We start from the raw sequence: 18,690 nt of genomic DNA on the forward strand, positions 1-18,690 counted from the left end.
CCTGCTCCCCAACAAAGTTCCTCTAAATTGTTATCCCACAGGGAAAACTGTCTCATTGTCTTTATGCCATCCACCCAGCTGCCCAAAGAAAACAACTGCTAACAGGAGTGAAAAGCTAATGCGTCCCCATTTCTATTTCATTACAAGGAAGGGGAAAACAGGGTAAACCCAAGTCATGGATGACATAATTTAGAAATCAAGTTCATGTTTCCCATTTTGAAGTAAAAAAAATGGAGGTGCACTCTGGAAAACAGCATGGGGTTTCCTCAAAAAGTTGAAAATAGAGCTACCCTATAAAACAGCAATTGCCTATGGTGAGTGCTGTGAAGTGTGTAAACCTGGCGATTCACAGACCTGTACCCCGGGGATAAAAATATATGTTTATAAAAAATAAAATTAAAAATAAATAAATAAATAAATAAAACGGTTAAGTTCTCTGGGGGAAAAAAAAACAAAAAAAAAACAGCAATTGCACTACTGGATATTTACCCTAAAGATACAAATGTAGTGATCCGAAGGGGCACGTGCACCCGAATGTTTATAGTAGCAATGTCCACAATAGCCAAACTATGGAAAGAACCTAGATGTCCATCAACAGATGAATGGATAAAGAAGAAGTGGTATATATTTACAATGGAATACTATGCAGCCATCAAAAGAAATGAAATCTTGCCATTTGCGACTATGTGGATGGAACTGGAGGGTATTATGCTTAGCGAAATAAGTCAATCGGAGAAAGATAATTATCATATGATCTCTCTGATATGAGGAAGTGGAGATGCAACGTTGGGGGCTTGAGGGGTAGGAAAAGAATAAATGAAACAAGATGGGATTGGGAGGGAGACAAACCATAAGAGACTCTTAATGTCACAAAACAAACTGAGGGTTGCCGGGGGGGAAGGGGAAGGTAGGGTTATGGACATTGGGGAGGGTATGTGCTATGGTAAGTGCTGTGATGTGTGTAAACCTGGCAATTCACAGACCTGTACCCCTGTGGCTAATAATACATTATATGTTTATAAAAAATAAAAAAATTATTTTAAAAAAATGGAGGTACAAGGACATTCACTGCTTTTCCTTCCTCACAAATTATCATGAGGTGTTGTATTATGTTACTGTTTATCCCAGGCAGGAAGGGAAATCTTACAATATCACCCTCTACGACAGAAGAGAAATTATGCTTTCCTCCATCAAATTTTCTTCCTCAGCTCAGACTTTGCTTCACTGAATTAAATTTATATTTATCAGATAAAGCTATTTAGTATTTTGCCAGGTTTGCACTAGGAAGGATTTAGATTTTTTTTTCTGAGAAATTTTAATAAAACATAAACTCGTTCCACCCAGATTTTTTTTTTTTTTTCAGACTATCTGATCTTTAGGACAGGATTTTTTTCAACAGTTGTAATTATTTTCTAACACCTTCTGTAATACATCATTCTGCTGTTTTACAGCACATTTGGGTAATAAATTTTTTATTCATTTTATCTAAATTCTGACATCCTATAGATCTGGCATTAAATTATTTTGTTTAGGTTTCTACTAGTAAGTAGCTGAATGTCAAAACAACTTAAAAGGTTGTTTTAAGGAGAATGAACAAAGAGAAGACAACTCTCCTTTAGTTTGGCAGGTTTCTATGGATGCACTTCTGTGTATAATAGAAGATCATGTCACTATGGAATCTAGGACAAAGAGGGCTTTTTAGAGAGCTTGCATTCTTCGCTAAGTAGGGGCCTTTAATTCATACAGTTCAAAGGAAGAACCCTGAAACATATTGTATTTTTCTATGTACTTCTCTACCACCAATTTCCTTCATTTATCTTTACACACTCCTGCTCTTACTGGCCTATGTAGACACACTCACTTTACTGGAAATGCTATATTCTCTGATGGCAGTTGATAGAACCATCATCACTTCCCACACTTCTGCGCAGCAGAACGACATTTTTTTTCTGATGCCTTTTCCTCAGAGGAGATCACTCTTATTGTTTGGAAAATCCAAGGCTTACGCTGTGTATGAGCCATCCCTCGGACTCCCTTGAGAAGAGTTAAATGAAACGGACAAACACAAACACTGGAAAGTTTTCTTCTGCCAGTTTTCAAGATTGTTTTAGTTGTTATAGTTCTTCTTTGATCAAAATGATCATATTAACCCATCAACCAGTAACAAAGAAGAAAGTAAAAAGTGGGGTATCTTGAAAATCATCGAAAGAAAATCATGAGATATTATTAACAAGTATTAACATACTTGACTGTATAATGAATTTGTCTTGATGAAATTAAGTACATTTCCATATATCACAAAACTATTATAAATACAGGTAGTATGACCTGGAAAGAAATACAAGAAGTGCCTCATTGGTTGTCTCCGCTGATGGGAATGGAGAGATTAATTTTGAAGAGAACAAGTCTGTATCCTGACAGTAGCATAGTGAGATGGGCACTCTCACAGATTGCTGGTGAATGTCTACATGAAGCATTCTGTCAAGAAAGCAATTTGCAATATTGATCAAGGACCAGTAAAATTTTTCATGCCTTTAACCTGAGTAATTCCATTTTGAGGAATTTATTCTAAGGATATAAGCTGAAATGTAGAAGAGGGTTTTGGGGTTTGGGGGGGTGGTTTTGTTTTGCATTTGCAAAATATGTTACTGAAGTATTTTTTACAGAAGTGAAAATGAAGGAAAACTTAAAAGCCCCAAATTGCGTAGGATTAGGTAATTATTTTTCTGTTTCCCAATATTTTGTACATATATTTTATTCAAATAGCCAGCATAGTGGGTTCACTGCATTTGCATGGATACCTTCTTGAGTAACTGAGTTCTCAGAGTGAGACAAAGAATTTTCATCTCTGTGATCCCAGAGCCTACTATAATAACTGGGGTCCCGTAGGCTCTCAGTTAATACTTGTAAATTAGTAAAATTTCACTTTATTTGTCATGCAATCCATAATGACCACTAATATTATTATTTTCCCCCAACTCTCACTGCCTACACTCCCATAAACATGAGACTAATTAATTCCGTTTTTGCAGTTTAGCAAATTAGACTGTTTAAAACAAACTGAATTTAGCTTTATCTGTTTGTACATACAGATAGAGCTATTGGCATGGTCATAAACAAACTGAATTATAAATCAGTATATTACCATGACAGGTATTAATATAAAGATAAGCAGTAAGGTAAGAGATAATATTTCAAGTCACTTTTAAGACTTTACATGAAATTTTTGATGCTTGGGAAAACCAAACGATTCAATGTCAGATGGATCCCAGAGGATACGTGAGGCTGATACAATGTGGAATAAAAATTACAGAGTTTGGAAAATCAATGTCATATATGTATATATGAAGATTGAGGCCATTTTCTGTATCTTAAAAGTAATTTTAAGCTGCTTTAAGAGGCAGTCTATTGAGTGCAAGCCTCCTGACTCAGCTCAATTACATCCCAGCACGATGAGAAAAATTGCGAGTGAGTTCACAAAACACTGTGGGAAAACTATTTTAGACTGTTATTGGGAAGTTGTCTGTACATAGAAGTGTAATAGCTGCACTTCAGTCCAATTCTGGTCTTTGCAATTTACTTTAAGATGTGCCAATCCTCAGTAAATTATGTGAGAAGGGGACAATGAAATCATTATTTACCTGAATTGTAATTCATTCCTATCTTACTCCAGGAGTAGAATTAAATAAATCAATAAATGGAAGGGTTCATGTGTAGAAGACTGAAGTGCTCACACATACAACTTTTATTCTGGGTTTGAGGGTGGGAGGAGGTAGAAAATGATTTCAGCAATAACAAATTAGAAAACTAGTGGAACTTTAAAAAAGCATGAAGAATTAAATCCACTTAATTTCTGAGTATCTGTTAATGTCATGTAACTCTGGATAACATTTAAAAAATCATACATGAAAAAATAAACAGCTAAATGTTGGACAACAGAGAGAAAACTCACCTTAAACAACTCAAGCAATTCCTCTGGAAAGGAGAGGGAAGGGAGAGAGGGAGGTAGGAGGGAAGGAAATAATTTAGAGCTTGTATAGTACCTAAACTACCCTTTTATAGGGTGTTGACTGCCTCCTGGCCAGGTGGGCAGCAGACGAGGTCTTGGCCACCCTGAGGAAGAGACAATATGGCACACCAAAAGGATATTCTTTAAACTCAAAGCCCCAGAGTTTTAAAACTTAGTTTTACCAATACCAGCTAAGACAATCTGATCGAAATAATTTCTTTAAATTCCTACATCTACATGTGAAAAAAAAACTTTGTACTATAATATAAGGTAAAATCATGTATTTTCTCCTCAATACATGTTTTCCTAAGTGCTGTTCAGTAAATAACACCTTTCCTTTTTCTCAGATCTACAGCGGTGGGGTGGGGGTGTACATACCAATCAAAACTACATCTAGTTGCAAACATTATTTTCTGAACTCTTCAAAGATTGGTGTTGGTGCTTTGGTAAGGATGTTGGTGGCTCCGAGAATCCTGTAAGTGAAGCTGAGTTTTAATTAAGGTCTCTGGGCCCAAGACTCAATGTAGAGAGAGTATAATTGTACTTTATACCCTAAAAAGCTGTTTGGATATAGTTCCTTGAATTCAGGTATTCAAATAAAGTTTGTTAGATAACTGTAGGTTTGAATATTTCAATGAAGATGATAATTTAATATGACAGGAAAAATGATAACACTTATAATCCGTGTTCCCAGGCCACAGTGGCCTAAAAGAGCAAAGCATTGTGTCAGAATAAGAGTAGAGATAACATCGAACAGCAGAATAGATGGAATCCCACCCCACTGGTCATTCTTTCATTTCACTCAACAAATATTTATTGAGTATCACATATGAACCAAGCACTCTGCCAGGCACTGGGGGTATGAGGGCGAACAAAAGTAGACATGGTCTTTTGTGTACCTTAAAATCTGGGAAAGGCATTGAGTAAATAACAAGGAAGTCTTACCTAGACTTGGGAAAGGGGGCGGCTACAGTTAAGATGGGTGTCCCTTAGGAAGGAATGCTTGGGCTGGTTACCTGGAGTTAACCAGGTAAGGGGAGGGGGCACAAAAGGTGAGGAGGAACATTAAGGACAGATGGAAGACCATTTTCAATGATCCCATTGTCAGAGGGAACCTATCACATCTGGGAATGAAAGAAAATCTAAATGGTTGGGGTGCAGAGAATAGTTGAAGGGGAAAAGGGAGGTTGGTAAAGGTCAGGCTTGACTGTTGTCTAGAATGCAGAGAAACCCTCGAAGAATTTTTAGCTGGAGGAGTGGTGTGGAGAGAAAAGAGTAATAGGATCAGATGTGCCTTTTGAAAACTCCACTGTGTGTAAGGTGTGGAGAATCCATTGTTGGGAGGGAAGGACAAAAGCAGATGAATTAAGAGGCTACTGCAGTAAATGGTGCAAATCTAAGTCTGTCATGAAACCTTTTGGCCACTTTCCTCCCTGGGAGCCTAGGAAAAATACTTTATTTCCCAAAGAAAACCTTCCCTCTCTAGTGGAGGTAGAAGGAAGTCAATTAATTGAACATTTAGAAGGTAAAACTGGCAAGACATAGTAATGGACTGCATATGGTTGCAAGACACAAGAGCTAGTTGAGGGTTTGTACGCCTGGACAGATGAGAATCCCATTCATTTGGGCAACAGCGGAAACTTATTATAAGTGAAATGGATAATGTTTATTGAGCATTGCAATGTTACAATCATTGTTCTAAGTGTCTTGCACACTTTAATTCTTTTTTTAAACAACTCTATGATCTAGGTAGTACTCCTGTTTTCTCCATCTTATAGATGAAGAACTGAGGCAGAGAAAGATTAAGCAACATGTTCATTTACACATCCTTACAAGTCGTGGATCTAGGTATTGAGTCCAGAGCTATGTTTTTCACCACTCTACCATGCTTCCGCCCGGTTCAAGATGTGTTTTCCTTAGTTCAAACAAAAGGGCCTCTTTTTCCTTCCCAGCTCACCTTGTGGTTTTCATTCTCCTTCAGTGCTCACTTCCAGTGCTCAAAACAATAGTTTCCTCATAACTAAGTTGCTATCAATTCTCCACACTGAAAAATATCTTTGTCTCTATGTTGATATCACCTCATGGAGTCATAATTTATTGTTGTAATTTGAGGTTGAGGGACACAGAGAAGAAGATTTCAATTTGCATTCCTAATGGTCCAATGCAGGTTTATGGACAAATGGATTTTCTTAGAGTGCTCAGACTGCCATAACAAGGTACCGAAGACTGGATAGCTTCACTAACAGAAATTTATTGTTTTACCATTTTGGAGGCTGGAAGTTCAGGATGCCAGTATGGTTGAGTGCTGGGGAGAGTTCTCTTTCTGACCTAGAGATGGCTGTCTTTTTTTTTTTTTTTAAGATTTTATTTATTTATTTGACACAGAGAGATCACAAGTAGGCAGAGAGGCAGGCAGAGAGAGAGGAGGAAACAGGCTCCCTGCTGAGCAGAAAGCCCGATGCGGGGCTCGATCCCAGGACCCTGGGATCATGACCCGAGCCAAAGGCAGAGGCTTTAACCCACTGAGCCACCCAGGTGCCCCATGTCTTCTAACCAAATCCTCCTGGGGCCTTGCCTTGATGTTTGCACACTGAAAGAGAGGGAGAGATGAACAAGGGTAGGGGGAGAGAGAGAGAAAGAGTTAGTTCTCGCTCTTGCTCTTCTTATAAGGCCACCAATTCTATTGAACTAGGACCCCACCCTTACGGATTTGTTTAATTACCTCCTAGAGACCCTATCTCCAAATACAGTCACACTGGGGGCTAAGGCTTCAACGTATGAATTTGGGGGGAAAACAATTCAGGCCATAGCATGGACCCAGGTGTCTTCTTTAAGAAAGATAACACAGAATTAGTCCAGACCTTCTCAAAGGCCCTTGAAATAATACTTCTCCAGCTTCTCACCTCTGATTAGGAAGTCATCAGACTTCTATTCAGCTCTAACTTGGGAGTGTTCAGAGAATGGCTCAGGAAATACATGGAAATGATGAGAGTTAGGAAGCAAATCTTAGTTCAGTGAGCATGACAATAAGGCTGGAGGCCATCCCTGCAGGCAGTGTTGACCCTGGCTGCTTCGGAAATCCCAGACCCTCAATCACAACAATCACCGATGTCCATGCCCAACAATAGAGCCCACGAGCACTTGCCCAATATCACAGGTGCAATACCTCCTAGGGACTCCAGAAGTAAGTAGAACCAGTTCTGAAGTGAGCAGGGAGGGTTGGGGGAGGGAGGACATTATGTAGCATGTGGGGATATCTATGAGAGAAACCACTAAAACTGTGATTCCCTATACAGTGGTGTAGGCTGGTGTAGCCTGAGACACACAAACTACATTATCTTGTGACCCCACCCAGTTTATCATGACTCTAATTTTAAGGGTCAAATTTAGACTACAATACTCTTCTTCCTCTTACATTAAACTCTAAGAGTCATCCCCACGCACAGTATCCATGCACTTTCATTTTTCAATGGTACAACTCCATCATCCCCTCTACTGGAATGACCAACCATCATGGTTCACCCAGGACTGAGGGGTTTTCAGGAATGCAGTCTTTTCAGGGCTGAAGCCTAGTCAGTTTGAGTAAACCAGTATGTTTGGTTACCCTAAGTGTAACTCCTACTCTAAGAACATAGGAGACTCCCCAGACCAGAGAAAGTATTCTCCCCTTGCCCCCAAAACAGAGTGCCTGGCCCCAGCTGGTAACCTTTAATTCTGATTTCAGTCAGAGTCAGAACTTTGTTCTTCCTCAGACTCCTGGGAGATAAAGAAAGGCCACTGTTTGGAACCGTTTGGAATTCAGAGACTTTGTGTTCATTACAAAACCGGGTGACTGGCCTATGGCTATAATTTGCTAATTTTATTTCTTACAAAATCACATTAAAGTATTATTTATCTTAATTACTGCTTTTGGGGTGCCCTTTACATTTAACTCCCAAGGCTGATGCTTCATTGGCTTTACCCTAGTCCAGTCTTGTCAGTAGGCATGAACTCGGGTTCCTGGTGGGCAGTCCCAGCCCCTAGTGCAGTACTCAGTCTCTCCTCAAGTGTGTCAAACCCTCCAGCAGACTGGACTGAGGAGCCTCCAGCCTGCCAAGTGTGCCCTGTGATACTCATGTATGCAGTAGGTGAACAGTATTTGACTTAGGTACTAGGACCTTTACCATACCTGGGTTAAAATCATATAATGATGATTTGACTCTTGGAAAATAAGTATTTTTGTGTACACCTATACTCCAGCAAAGGTGTATAATCTGATGCCAAAAATAGCGTAGTATGGGGCACCTGGGTGGCTCAGTGGGTTAAGCCTCTGCCTTCAGCTCGGGTCATGATCCCAGGGTCCTGGGATGGAGCCCCACATCGGGCTCTCTGCTCAGCAGGGGGGCCTGCTTCCCCCGCCTTCCCCTGTCTGCCTCTCTGCCTACTTGTGATCTCAATCTCTCTCTCTGTCAAATAAATAAAATCTTTTAAGAAAAAAAATAGCATGGTGTTCCAAAGAGCACAACTCTTAAAATCAGATGGGATCTCTGACATTTGTCAGCTACAGTATCTTGGGCACGTTAATTAACTTTCATGAATCCCAGTTCTAGTAACTATCAAATAAAGATAATACCTACCTCACAGGCTTGTCTGTGAGGATTACATAAATCAACACATATCAAGCATAAATCAGCTACCTGACACAGGGAGCCGGCTATGATACAGTTCTCTTTCTCCCTTCTTGTTTTCTGCCTGGTCTCTTCACCACTTCTCACCAAATCACTTTTTTTAACTTTAATGTCTGTGGATCTAGAATTTTCTTAAGGACACCCTGGGCATATTTTCAAGTGCTTTAGAAAGAAAACTGTTATTTTGTCATTGTACTTGTAGGTTCAAAGTATAGTTTGTTTTGTATTCCCCTGAACTGTTTGATGTCTGAAAAGTAAACAATCAGGCTAAAGGTTTCTAAAATCCAATATGATTAAAAAAATATTTATTGAGTGTAGCAGTTTTTTTCTCCAGATTCCCTTGACAATATTGGTACTCTACTTCATATTTCTAGATAAAAAAATGTGAAGATTAGAATGCTGCTGTGTTCTGTGCTCTCACACAAGAGCTAGCCTTGGCAGAAGGACTTCCTCTCTCACACTCTCTCCATCCCTGAGCTCATTGCTTCCACAGTTATTTTTCTGCTTTTCTGGAAAACATAAACCTTTTCCATCATGTCACCTGGGAGAAAAACACTCACAGAACAATCTCAACTATTTTCCAATTAAAAAAACAAACAAACAAACAAACAAACTTGATTTAGAAAGTGCCTGGTAAAAGAAGGTAATAATAAAATGCTGATGACTACTTCCCTAACTACTATTTTATACAGTATATGTGGGTATAGGAACAACTGATTTTTTTTTTTAACCTCTTTTTTCGTGCTATAGCAATATCTTAGCACTAGATCTCAAAACAGACTACCATCCATTAATAATGTCTACATTTCCCTGGGAAATAGGATACATCCAGAATCTAGTTCTTTGCCTGTGATTCATTTCTTAATGAAATTCTGTTATCTTACAGCAACTAATGGAATATACCTCAGGGCCTGGTGCCATCAGATGCATTTTAGAAAATTACTATTTTCTATGAGCACTGTTAATGCTTATTTTAATTGATGGTGCTCAGATTAAATCATCAGAAAACAGATCTTTTAAAGGAACTAGTGGCAATACTGTTTGTACTTTTTTTTCTCCAAAAAGTTATAACATCATCAACTTAACTGTGTATGTGTGGGACATGCATAAGAGACTTGGTTTTATCCTCTGACCTCTGCTTCATTGTAAGAGTTTTAGGGATAGAAGAGATCTTAGAGATCTTCTAATCCAACACATCATTTTAAAGACAGCAAACATTTTAATGACTTGCCCAAGGCCAAAAAGCTAGGGTGAGGGAGATCCACAGCTAGGGCCCAAGTCCTCTGATTCCAGACCAGTGCTTGTCCCACCCAATTATACTCCACGATCCTTACATTGGCCTCCCTGCCTCTTCCTGTCCACAAATGTATTCACACGATAAGGAGAACTACTCACATCATAGTCCCCTTCAGGAAAAAGTGGAGCTGCACGATAGCTTCAAAGTGGAAGGCTTAAAGAAATGAATTCTAATCAAATAGCACAAGGTATAAACATATGTTTATGTAGTAGACAGCACAACGTATAAACAATTTCAGGCAAGAAAAGGAGCTCCTGTCTCTTTTTGTTGTTCTTTTTAAGAAAGAAAAGAAAAAGAAAAGAAAAAATTCTAAATGTCTTGAGTTTCAGGGAAAATGCTCTATTAGTGAGTCAGACTCTCAAAATAATGTTAGCAAAGGAAGTGACTGTCAATGCGTGGGTGAGATTTTTTTTTTAGAAGTCACATGAAAAAATAGTTCTATGTGTACAGTTCTGAAACATTCTTCCTCCACTCTTCAGGGCTTCCTTGAATGTCCAGGCTGCCGTAAACTAATTTATGTTTATTTTGCTTTCTCAACTTCTGTTTCATGTACCCCAACATACAGGCCAAGAACATTATTATTTTCTTCCAGTAGTCCATGTACTCGAACACGTCTGTGACTTTGCTATTTTTCTTTTACTTTTCCCTCCTTTTTCTCCACCTGTCAAAATCTTAGGCATCCTTCGACACCTGATTTAATACCACCTCCTCCGTGAAGCCTTTGCCTATCTGCAAATGCATTATTAGTGACTACTTCCCGTAGAACTTTTGTTGTACTTCTTAGAGAAATGAATCCAGTCTACCTTGTTCTAAAGACCATTTGGCTGTCTTCCCTGCTGGATTTAGATCTACTTGAGACCTAGGGAAAAATTTATCTTTATATGTGCTGGGGACATGGTTAAGTACCAGGTAGTCCAGAGTAAACATGAAAAAGCCCTTGGCTTCAAGAAACTATCTAAAATCTAGCATGCAAATATAATTGAGGTTATATTCCCCTGTCGGAAAGCAGATCTTGACATAAGGATTTGAATGCAAGTAATATGTCTAAGTAGTGAGAGTGAGGAAATGAGATCGTAGAGGGAAGAATGCCAAAAAAAGAAGCATATTAATAATGAGAAGGTTTCCACAGAAATTAAAAAAAAAAAAAGTAGAGTGGTGGTTGCCAGGGCCTGAGGTGTGGGGGAAACTGGAGATGCAAGTCAAAAGGTACAAACTTTCCTGTGATAAGATGCGTAAGTTATGGGGGAGCAAATGGACAATATGGTAGCTACAGTTAATAATAATGTTTGTACACTTGAAATGTGCTAAGAGAGTTGATCATAAGCATTCTCATCATAGCAACAATAAAAATGTAACTATATGAGGTTCTGAATGTGTTAATTAACTTGACTGTGGTAATCATTTCACAATGTATACATATATAAAATCATCACATTGTACACTTCAGATATATACAGTTTTATATGTCAATTAGCCTCAGTAAAACTGGAGAGGAAAAAAATGAAAGGTTTCTACTGTGGGGCCCACTCTTGCCGAAGACCCTCTGAGAAATATGTAGAAGGTACTGATTATGCTGAGCTGAGGCCACTTGGGTATAAATCCCTCAATTCCACTCTCCTTGTTTCAGGGTGGCTAATGAAAGGTTAACTCAAAGTCACTGCCAGCCAGTTCTCTTCTCCAAGTAGCCAGAAAAGGCCCTAATGCAGAGATAGAAGTACTTGGGGAAGGAAGCTGTTGGTCCAACAAGTGTCCACCATGGTTGGAGGTGACCTTCAGGAGGGCCAGGAGGACATAGGCAGAGCAGCAACCCTTTCAGCTACAGGGTCATAAACGGTTACTGCTGGGTTTACTTAAACCCTTGAGTTTAAATAAGTCTAGTTGCTATCCTTAACAAAATGTAAATACTGAGAAAGGACTGACTTTACTCTTTTCTAAGGAAGCTGAGGGTGTTTTTTAAGTATGATTTCCTTACCAAACCAAAATGTGTATTAGATTTGAATTCCTGTGAATTACTGAGTTACAAAAAAGAAAAAAAAAACTTAACTTTATTAGAATAAATTAGAATTAGATTGTTCCTGATAGAGGCTACTCTCTGAGAGTAGGTTAGGAAGCTGCTTCTTGTCAGAAGTATACTCTTTATTTTCCTTGACATCTTTCTCATTTTTAAGAGTAATACAGCTAATTATAGAAACATTATAAAATATACAAGAGTAAAAGAAAAAGAAAATCATTCATTGTTTCCATCAAATACTCACACAGAAAAACAACATGGAACCATCATGACTACAGTGCCCGAGCTTTTCCGTTAATGAGATTATCTACTAAACATTGCCTCACCTATGTTAGATTACTGATAAACTTGTTATATTATGAAAGGATACACTTATTACCTGCCATTTTTTAAAGACTTAAATTCCTTAAGCAGAATCAGTAACCTGGAGAGAATCCCGCTGCTTATATTATGGACTTGCACAATCTTCAAAGGTATTCATTTGTTATTGATTTTTAATTATCCCACACTTTGGTAAGAAAATGTAGTCTACCAGATATTAATATTTGGAAACTGTGGAAGCTTCATCCCTGGCCTAGTACATGACAATTTTTGTGAATATCCTATAGATTCTCAAAAAGGTTATGTAGTCTCAGCTTTTTGAAGGATGTGCCTGTGTTCCCTTCTTCACACTGAAATCATGAGGATTTCTTAGGTGACCGTGTTTCATGCCATTGTGTATATACAGGTATTAATTAAACACATCAGTTGTGTCCTACAAGTACACTAGTTTGGCCAGCTGTAATGCCCAGAAGTCATAGGTAGACTCTGTTCTCCTGTTCATTACAAACTTGAAGGAATCAACTTCTCCAAACGTCACCTAAAGCATGTTCAGAGAGATTTTGCCAGGAGGACGGTGGAAAAGAGGAAACGTCCGTACAGAGGGTATGTGTAAAAAACCTTTCCTCTGATCCTAGTGCAAACTATAAAGGACACAGAGAACACAATCTGTCAGAAGGATCACTCTGACAAAGCATACTGTTCAAAATGGAATTGTACATTCACAACGCATTCCTCAGTGTTTCTCATGAGGCCACCTCTCTTCTTCCTGACACTGCCATGTGCCTTTAAGTTTTACAGATAATATGGTATTTTTAAAAAGATTTTATTTATTTATTTGAGATAGAGAAAGAGCAAGGGAGAGCACGAGGTGGGGGGGCGGGGGGGCAGGTGGTGACAAAGGGATTGGGAGAAGCAGGGTCCCTTCTGAGCAGGGAGTGCCAGGTAGGATCCTGAGATCAGGACCTGAGCAGAAGCTCAAAGCACTGAGCCACCCAGGTGCCCCTGCAGAGAATATAGTGTTGGTAAATGAAGTTGCAAATACAAAAGAAGACATTTAGTCCCTTCATCATCTAGTAATCACCAAAAAGGGATGAAAAACTGTTTGGGAACCATTTGAAGCCAAGCATGCAATCCATTAAAAAGTTGCATTACTGGTAGTTTTCAGTAGGTTTTCTGTTGCATTCTCTGAAGAACCAAGAACTTACAAATCAAGAAATGCCCCTGTTACTGTAAGAAAAGAATATTAAAGAAGAATTTTTTTTAATGAAATAAACTTGGATCCTAGTGAAACACATCTTCTATGATACTACTAAAGGCAAAGCCAAATAGTGAAGTGGAACAGAGAGACCATGACTAGATTATGAACATGACCCTTTAAGGAGCAATGAAATTGCTCCCACAGTTAACTACTTTCTGTTCTTTCTAGGAGGAAAGTCTCTATAAAACTTCACCTTGGTGGGGCTCTGTGAATTCAGCACTGAAGTCTTTGCTCAGGGTTTATAACCGCACAATTGTCTTTTAAGGCAGAAAGTCCTGTAGGTAATGTTATTATCTTGAATGCTTTAGCTTTCTGTCATTAAAGATCTCCAATTTCACACCACATATTCTATTGGTCTTAACATTAGAAAGTTGTTTCTCTGAGAATATATGTTTGCTCCATGTTCAGACAGGAAACTCACAAACAAATTTTTGGATAGTAACCTATGGCTAAATTGAGAACGAACTACATTAATTTCGCCAAATTTTTTCACTCAGGATAATGAGGAGTCATCAGATGACATTGCTTCATTGTTTAGGAAACTGATACCCTGTCCTGAGTTTATTATTACAGTCTACCAAAAAAATCCAAATTCCAAGGAAGTAGTTTATAGATTAGAATAGTCCTACCATTTTCTAATGTAAACTCTAAGATATACTGTCCAAGGCCTATGGAAGTTAGTGTCTATGGGTTTCAGTGGTATGAGGAATCATACTCACTAATTTCCTACATATATATGTAAATTCACAGTACCCACACAAACATGTACACATACATTGTCACAATGGAAAAATAATTTTTTGCTACTCAAGAAGAGCAGCTAACTTTTTTTAATATCATGAGAGGCAGACAAAGAGAGAGAACTGGTTATAACAACTTCCCCTCTTTTCCATAACATTTTACTATTAGCATGAATTTACAGAGACTATGCAGTTCTCTTACTTCAACAACTGGTATTCCGCAATGCCATATTTAGGGAATAATTTCCTACACCTAGTTACCCAGAACATCCAAAGTTAATATTTTGATTTACATCTAAGGTATTTAAGGTTTAGAGTTGCAGAGGGAAAAAAAGCAAACAATAAAAAAAAAGTGATTAATGTTGTCATTTACTTCAATCAAACTAGATAAATTAAGAACATCCTGAATACCTTCACTTGTTCTAGCTAGGCTTTCAAGGTTTCTGTTTTTTTTTTTTTAAGATTTTATTTATTCATTTGACAGAGAGAGATCCCAAGTAGGCAGAGAGGCAAGCAGAGAGAGAGAGAGAGGAGGAAGCAGGCTCCCTGCCGAGCAGAGAGCCCAATGCGGGACTCCATCCCAGGACCCTGAGATCATGACCCGAGCCGAAGGCAGAGGCTTAACCCACTGAGCCACCCAGGCGCCCCTGTTGGTGTTGTTTTAAGACACAAAAATTTAAATGCAAAACAAAAGAACTGCTTATTAATAGCATAGTAAATCAAAGCTCAGTTATTCAACAAGTATTTATTCGGTGCTTATTCTGTTCCAGGAATTGTTTTAAGGCCTGAGAATACAGTTTTAACAGAACGGAGATCCCTGCCTTCATGGAGCTTAGATGACATTGTTAGGCAATGCACAGGAATCCATTTGCAGTTTTCCTTACTGTTTTTGTCATAAGCTCTTAGAATTTGATTATCACATTCTGCAGTCAGACCACATCCCACACTTTATCAGCTGTTAATAAATATCAGTCAAGGGACTAACATTTCCTAAATAGAGAAAGCCTGCTATTCTGCTTTTGCTTAACCATAGATGGTAATGCAGACGGACAACTGTGAGTCAGATGCATTATTAGAAGTTGTTAGTTGATCTTTATAGAAATAAAATTACATTATGGACCTTAAGAGTAAAAGAATGTGACCAGTGTAAGAAAATAGGTTTTCAAGGTGTTCCTATGTGGCTGATTTATTTTAGAAATAGATTTGTAATCTTTATAAATAACCATTACTAATTGTTCTACTTGCATAACATATAATTAAGAGAAAGGTTTATGCCTCCAACACTATTACAGTTGCAGAAAAAAATGTCCAGCCATAGGGCTAGGAACTGGGAATTGGGTTTGGTATATTTACACAATGGCAATTATGCTACTAACATCTCGAAATAATACAGACCATACTCGTAACTTTCTCTTGCTTAAGAGGAATCATTATAATGAATAACATTTTTTTAAAGACTTCATTTATTTATTTGACAGAGAGAGATCACAAGTAGGTAGAGAGGCAGGCAGAGAGAGAGGAGGAAGCAGGCTCCCTGCAGAGCAGAGAGCCTGATGTGGGCCTCAATCCCAGGAACCTGGGATCATGACCTGAGCCGAAGACAGGGGCTTTAACCCACTGAGCCACCCAGGCCCCCCACGAATAACATTTTTAAACACCAACGTTGCCATGCACTATTTCAAAGACATCATCTTTAATCTTCACAGCAAGATTCTCTATAATGTGGCCATTATTCTTCCATTTTACTTGTGGCAACTGAGGCCAAGGGAGGTGAAAGTGACCCTGTTCAAAACCGTGAGCAAAGACAGCACTCAGGATGAGCATCTTGAATCACTGCATCATTTGTCCCCAGGAGTACCCAACTCACTGGTCACTATTTAGTCTACCAGCCTCAGGCCTAGAGAGCAAAGTGTAACGTTTGTAGTACAGTATATAATTCAGCTGATTAAAGAAGCGTAAGTAATTTGGGGGGAAAATTCAAGTATATTAGGGTCTGAGATATTTAGAGATTAGTTATTTCCTTGGCTTTCTACTTAATTTAACTTTTCTTCACATTCATCCAAAGAAGGAATGAGATCAAAAGCACAGATAATAACAACTCTAAGTCATTGTTATTTTATTTTATATATATATACTGGAAGAAAACCTTCTCTTGAATTCTCTGAGTTAGGATTCTCAGACAATCCTTTACTATGACCAATGGGCTGAAATAAAGAATAATAATAAGAATAATAATAACCATAAGCCAGACTTAACAGTATCTTAAACAACAACTGAGTAAGAGTAACTAGTTCCACAAATTCCACTCTCCTCCCCCTGTAGTATCACACTTGCTCCCCTAGTCCAGCTGTATATGAAGAATAATTTACCCCAGAAGTGAAAATTTGCTCTTCGGGATACATAAAAGGGAAAGAGACACTTTTTCCATTGCCAGTGCTTTTAGGGGTGATCCTAATAAAAAATGTGTGTTTTGGGTGGTTTATACTTATACTTTTTTTCTTAATTATGAATGAAAATGCTCACACAAATAATGGAGTGTGATTTTAGTAAATGGTGAACAGGTGGAATTTAGACTTACAAATAGACACTTAAGTTAATAAAAAATTTGGCAGTAGACTTTGCCATGGTATATATTCAAGACAGCAATTTCAAAATCCATTTGCCTTATTTTGTAAGCAGCCTTTGATGGAGCTGTTTCAAAATCAGTGAGATTCATTTAAATTATTTCCTCCACCCAAGGAACCTGACCTTGACAGACATGGACTAAACGAATCTAACCTGTTTTTCAGTCTCAGGATCTAGTGGGAAGCCAGCCAACCAAGAAGAAATAGCAAGTGTCTAGTGTAAGAGAAGCAAAATCACACATAGCAGAGCCAAGAGAAAGTAGAGGTAAGGGAGACATGGGGATCTTACTTGCAAGGAGGCTGAATTTGTAGGAATACTAAGTCTAAAAGCAACCTTTGACTAAGGCTACAGAGAAGAGGACAGTGAAATATGTACCTGGAAAGAAAAAAATTGATCTTTCTTTAAGTTGTTTAGTAAGTCCTTTAGAGGTGTGGCCTGGCTGAATGCCAAAAGCAACAGGGAGAATTTCTGACAAATATTTTGCCACCCTGTACCTGAAGGCTGGTATATCTGTGTGATGGGATCGTGTTGGGGTGACCTTGAGGAAGAAAGAATTCCTTTAAAAAGAAGAAAAAAAAAAAAAGCTGAGACAGAGATAATGCCAGTACTAGAAATTTTAGGCTAAAAGTAAGGCAAGAAGAAAAATTATACTCTCATTTCCACTTTCTAATAAATACTCAATTATGGACCTTTATAATACACTTAAATGGAATCTTGCCATAAGCTTCCATGAGCCTCTGGAAAATATAACTTTATATAAACTCTAAAACCATGAGAATAAAGCAGTTAACAAAAGAAAGATTCTCTGCCTTCACCTTGAAAAAGAAAGGCATTGTCTGAAGGAAAAGAGGGTATATGTTCTACTATTCAGAACCCAAAATCTTTCTTCTCTTTAGAACCCGAGATCTTTTAGACTCTATTATTGATTTTCTCCTTGTCTTGCAATAAAATTAATTTGGATTTGTTATATGTAAATGACAGACTGTTGTCTAAATTTTTATTTAAGAAGCATTAGAAAAGCCCCTCAGGGAGCCTGGGTGGATCAGTCGGTTGAGCACCCAACTCTTGATTTCCACTCAGGTTATGATCTCAGGGTAGTGAGATCTGCTCCAGCATTGCCTGGCTCTCAGCTGGGCGTTGAACCTGCTTAAGATTCTCTCTTACCCTCTACCCCTCCCCCAAAGCTTATGCACAGGAGTTCTCCTACTCTTACAGAAAGGAAAGGAAAGAAAAGGAAAAGGAAAAGGAAAAGGAAAAAAAAAGGAAAAGGGAAAGGGAAAGGGAAAGGGAAAGGAAAAGAAAAAATAAAAGCCTCTCAAAATTTCTCACATGGGCCTGGAATCCCATGGTTCATTGGACTGTTATTCCTAAGGGTGCACAAATTAAGACAACTAATATTCCAGAGGGGATAATTCATTACACTATTATGTAGCATAGCCTTTCATTGATAATGTATACTCCAGATTGCTTCCCAGAGCCACAGCTTTCTGAGAGGAAATCCAATTGGTCATAAGGTACAGATGAACTTTTAGAAAGAAAAGTAAGGAAGACAGAAGATGGACTTCGGTGATTTTATTGACTGGAGAGACTCCAAAATCAGAGACAAAAATACATATGCACAAAATCAAATAGGCCTGAAAATATATTACCAACCAAAATACTTTTCTGAACTTTACCCTTAGCTTTACTAAAATTATAATTATGTTGCAAATTTTTATTGCTAAAAAAGGCCTCAGATATTATCTAGCTCACACTGTTCAAA

Source organism: Enhydra lutris, unplaced genomic scaffold (genome assembly GCF_002288905.1).
Source record: "Enhydra lutris kenyoni isolate GAN:26980312 unplaced genomic scaffold, ASM228890v2 scaffoldscaffold19, whole genome shotgun sequence".
Lineage (NCBI taxonomy): Eukaryota > Metazoa > Chordata > Mammalia > Carnivora > Mustelidae > Enhydra > Enhydra lutris.